The sequence below is a fragment of the Prunus dulcis genome, unplaced genomic scaffold (genome assembly GCF_902201215.1).
Source record: "Prunus dulcis unplaced genomic scaffold, ALMONDv2, whole genome shotgun sequence".
NCBI lineage: Eukaryota > Viridiplantae > Streptophyta > Magnoliopsida > Rosales > Rosaceae > Prunus > Prunus dulcis.
In genome coordinates this window covers 54,435-60,010 of record NW_023010037.1, presented here as the reverse complement: position 1 = coordinate 60,010, position 5,576 = coordinate 54,435, and the positions used below count along the sequence as shown (strand labels likewise).

General features: G+C 38.0%; 1 pseudogene; it reads right to left on the bottom strand.

Moving 5' to 3' along the window:
- Window positions 1-1,717: 1,717 nt before the first annotated feature.
- Window positions 1,718-2,634, bottom strand: LOC117612639 (annotated as a pseudogene).
- Window positions 2,635-5,576: the final 2,942 nt, after the last annotated feature.

The following is a 5,576-nucleotide window of genomic DNA, read 5'->3' as shown; positions in this document are numbered from 1 at the left end:
CAGGGGAGAGAGAGAAATTCCATAAAAAGGAATCTGATCTGTTACTTAAATTGGAATTTCATGATATTTACGGTTGTGCCACTACACTTCCGTAGATCATCACTTCTTCGTTTTAAATCAGAATTGAGTGTGCCGCATGTCTACGGACTCGTATTCACTAGCCCTACGCAACAGCAAGACTCAATTCCCCAAATTATTTTCCAAACAAAAAGTGACTAAAGTACCCCTACTCCAAGGGAAGAAATGTAATGACACAATTAAATAATTAATTAGAAACAATTTATTGGGTTAGGGTGTTACACAACACATGTCCATGAACTTGTGAGTTGGAGCTCTATGCAATTGAACCAAGAAAATTTCCAAAACTATTCTTGAATAAAGAGTGAACCTTAAACCACTTTAAAACCCTAAGGGTACAACCGTCCCTTCTTTTTAAAATTTATAAAATTAAATTAAATTTTGGGCCGGGATGTTACTATAATGCTGCATTTTCATGATATGAAACCTCATCGGCAACAATTGTAGTTTTAATGTAATGCTATTTCTTTTCCATCAATGATGAATCACATTAGTATTGTTTAAATTCACGGCACGAAAACTTGGGCAGGGCCGGGATCAAAAAATGTGGTCCAATGGATCGGGCCGGCCCATGGCCCGAGCCCGCTTCAAGCACAACCCAAGCCCAGCCCACTTAACATTTTTTTCTTTCTCAAAAGTCAAAATGCAATAATTTGACATCTAATGTCATTGTTTATATGGTTTTTTCTTTAAATTTTTATTTTATTTTTATAATCATAATCATATATTTGATGTCTTTCATTTTAGGGAAATTACTTGTGTCCTTAATTAATTAAACATATCAACTACAAATTAATTAAACAACATTGGACTTGATATCTAATTTGTACATATGACATATACGCTTCTCTTATAATCAAAGCAAGACATTTATTCACATATAAAATAATAAGTTGTTTAAAGATGAAAAGTTGAAGTGAACTTTGTGGAGTTGGACACTTTTTGCCCTCCGCCCTTTCATATTGTTTGGATGTTTGATTGATTAATGTTTTCAAATAGTTCATCATTTCTTGCCTCTAATTATATTTTTAATGTTTATAATTTGAATTATCTAGTGGAAAAAAAAAATCAAGTGAACAAAATTCAAATTAAATGGGTTGGTTCTTGGGCCCGAGTAAGGCACGAGCACGAGCACGGGCATGGCATGAGCCCGGCCCAGCCCGTTTCAATGTATGTGGACATGGGCTTTGGGCCGGACAGGGATAAATGATTTTGCTAAATGGGTCGGCACGGCATGACCCGATAAATTAAATGGACCGGCTCGGTATGACACGAAAATATTAAAAGCATGAGTTTAAATGGGACGGCGGGCCCAACACGGTTCGTTTGACACCTCTAGATGGTGCAGCGACGAGCAAAAGGTTGGATGGTGGAGGAATATGGTGGTGATGCACTCTGATAGATAACACAATTAATGGTGGGAATTTAGGGTTACACTTGTTATTATTATTTTTAATATTTTATTAAAAAAATCAATCAATCTTAAATACATATGGCAATTTAATAGTTTAAATTGAATGACTTGGCTTGTGCCACACCATTCCGGACTCAATTTTAGTGCATAAATTTGGTGTCTAATATTATTGTTAGATTAATTATGTAATAATGTGAAAAATAAAGAAGACTTCTCATCCTGAATTTTATTCCATGATTTGGCTTGCTCATTATTAAAATAATCACCTTAATTAATTAGCAGTAGCAATAGGGACACCACGCAGCACAACAGTCTCCACGGTGAGCCCTGGTCCGATCCCAATCAGAACACCATATTCCAAACCATCACCATTTGTAGCTTTTCCTTCCTCCGTTGACTTCTTTCTTATCTCATCGAGAATAAACAGAACAGATGGAACTCCCATGTTCCCATACTTGCTCAATACATGCCTAATTGCTCTCAGCTTCCCCTCATTCAGACCCAGTTTTTCTTCAACCTTGTCTAAAATGGCCGGTCCGCCGGGATGGATGCTATAGAACAAGGAGTTCCAATCATTATTAATCCCATCTATTTTATTAAACCCTTTAACCAAAAGGTCCTCAATGTTTGCAGAAACCAACTTTGGCACATCTGGTGGTGACAGATAATACTCAAAACCCACTTCACGCAAGTGCGCCACCACGCCATGCTCCGAGTAAAGGGCAGAAGTCGGGGACAATAGTTTCTCTCGTTGGCATAATCTCAAACACTTGGCTTTCATTAGCATTGGACTCGGCACTGGCACCAACAATCAAAGCCACGGCACCATCTGAAAATAGAGCTTGCCCTACTAAAACATCCAAGTGACTCTCAGAAGGTGGCTGAAAAAACGTAGTTGTGATCTCACAGCACACCACCAGAACACGTGCGCCGGGGCCCGGGGTTGTTCTCTGCGACGTCCTTGGCAAGGCGTAGGACAGTCCCACCAGCGAAGCAGCCTTGTTGGTAGATCATGAATCTGTCAACTGAGGGGTCAAGGCCGAGGAGCTTGACGAGTTGAAAGTCGGCGCCAGGCATGTCGACGCAGGAAGCTGTGCAGAAGATGAGATGGGTGATGTTTGAAATGGGCTGGCCCCACTCTTCAATGGCCTTCAATGCCGCTTCCTTGCCAAGCTTGGGTACCTCTGGAATCAACATGTCCAAGGACCAAAAGTAAACTCTATGAACTTATGTTTGAAAAGTTCTTCACTACTCACCACGAATGTTTTACCCGCTCTGTTTCTAGCATGCGTCATTATTGTTAGTGTTTGACAAGCTAATCTGTGCTAATGGGAAAATGAAGAATTGGGAATATTGAAGAAGAGAGTGAGTGAACAATATGCTCTGTAATGACTTGTATATTTCGTGAGAGTGAGGCACAGTATATCATTTACACTCACAGCTCATCTTACCGGCCGTTAGAGGAGAGAGAGAGCTAGACAATTCCTAGCTTCAATCTCAACCATCCAACTACACTATCAGTAGGATTAAGACACCTGTCCAGTCAAGTCCTATGAGACATAACAAACCGTTGACTAGTATAAAGAGCTTAGCCTATGAGCTAAGTATTAACACTAAACAAAACCATTACATGCTAAATCAGTTTACCATTTTGCACATTAACAATTATACCATACAATGGCTCCTTTGCTAAGAGCATTTCCAGCAGCTAAGGCTGGGCTCATGCTCGGGGGGGTTGGTTAGGGCCAAAAAGTGGGTTCCAGCAACAAAAGCTGGTCCAGGCAGGAGGTGGGGGCCACCAGATTGGGCTGGCCTGAGGTGGAGTTTAGCCCGAGGGCTGGGTGATATCATCGTTGACGCTAGCCTGGTGTCAGCCCTTGCGGTTTGAATTTTTTTTCACCGTTTGCGCGTGCATTGCATGTGCCAACGTTAAAAAAATTTGCATGCTCGAGCTACAGTAACCGCCAACTGCTAGCTTCCACGTCTCGGAGTCTGGGCTCTTCTATCTGATTCCTTCAATCTAACGGCAGCCAATTTTTGTTCAATAAAAAATTTTAAAAAAATTGAAATTTTTTATAAAAAAATACCAAAAATTTAATGAATTTTTTTTTTCTATAAATACCAACCAATACTCTTCACTTTTAACACCAAATCCTCATACATTTTCTTCTCCTTCAACTATTATTCACTTTCTACTCAATATTTTTTTTCACTTTCAAGTTTTGTTTTTATCTATCATATTATGGCTTCTTCTATCGAAACCGGAGGGGCATGGAGCATGATGGAAGATGTTTTGTTGTGTGAGTGTTGGGTCCAAATTAGTCATTGTCCCGTCTCGGGCAATGAGATGAAATTCTGTCATATGTGGAAAAAAATTCATGCCAAATTTTGTGAAAGATCGGGTTCGACCCATACGGAAATGACATTATTTAGTAGGTGAAAAATTCTCAATAAAGAGTGGCGAAATGGAGAGATGTCTTGGCAAAAGCGATGGACAACCATAGAAGCGGGGAAAATCTTAGTAATGAGGTAAATTATTTGTAATTTTTGTTTTATTAATTTTAATGTCCTATTAATTTTTATTTAAATGTTTCTTGCAATTTCTATATTTTGTTAATATTTCTTGTATTTCCAATATTTATTTCAATATTTCTTGCAATTTCTATAGTTTGTTAATATTTCTTGCATTTCCAATAAATTGTTAAAATTTCTTGCAGTCCCATTATTTTGTTTATATTTGTTGCATTGCCAATATTTTTTTAAAGTTTCTTGCATTTCCAATTTGTTTTTTTTTATATATATAGATTATGCAAGCACAAATGTGGTATGGTGCTACTGGGCAAGGCAAAAAAACTTTCAACCATACCCAATGTTGGGAGGTGGTGAAGAATTGTAAGAGATTCCAAATTATTCCAACAGGTCCGACGGTGGTGTTAAACGAGACACCACTCCATGATTCACCGGCATCGGATTCGCCTATGGATTCCCCGATGAGTCAAGACTCACCCATCCAAAGGGAGCTGAGGCCTAGTGGGAGGAAGGCGGCGAAGGTGAAGAGAGGGAGTAATTCTACCAATAATGCATCTAAATATTTGGAGGAAATTGCAAGGTAAAGCGTCATGAGAATTGAAATAGACATGAAAACCCAAGAAGACGAGAGGGCAATTCAACTAGAATATGCAAAAGAAAGGGAGTATGTACTCCAAGAAAGGGAGTATGTACACCAAGAAAACATTGAGAAGAAGGATCGGGAAACTATGGCCATGGATACAAGCCATATGTCCCTTGAAACAAAACAATTTTGGAAGCTAGAACGGAGGGATGTTATGAGACGAAGACTTTTTCGTGACGATGGACCTAGCAACACAGATTGGTTAAATGATCAAAACCATTAAGCATCATGATACCTTGAATGTCAATGCAGACTATTTTTTAGGGCGTTGACATGCCCCCTAAAATTTGAAGGTTTATACGTCCTTACGCAAGCAAACGAGTAAGCTTTATAATTCTGTTTATTAGACCATTCAAAATATTGTTCCAGCCAGACCAATAAAGATAAATGACAGAATTTAATAGGATCGATATTGCAAAGGCATTGTTTAGAGCATCCACAATGGGCTCCCTAAACCATGTTCCTTAGACAAATTTTAGGGAGGAATTAGAAAAATACAACTCCAACCATGCTCTCTATCCACCTCCTAAAAATATGGAGACTTCTAGGAGCTCATAAGTCTAAAGAGATAAAAAAAATTCCTAGTGGCTCCCTATAATTTAATGCTGATTTATTTTATGAGTATTTTAAACCTTTAATTAATGCTAACTATTTTTTATATTATTTTTTATTTATAAGGATGGACCAATTAAAAAAAAGTTATAGCATTTATGACTTCTTAAACTAGAGCGTATGAGTGGAGTTAAAATTTTATAGAGAGCTTCTAAAATAATTTTCATATGTTTTTAGCTAAATTTTAACTAAAAAATAGAGAGCATGATTGTAGATGCTCTTACTTAGTTAATATGTAATTGTTTGGGCCTAAATTTAACATACCAAAAGATCCAGAAACAGGCCCGTGATGAAATCACT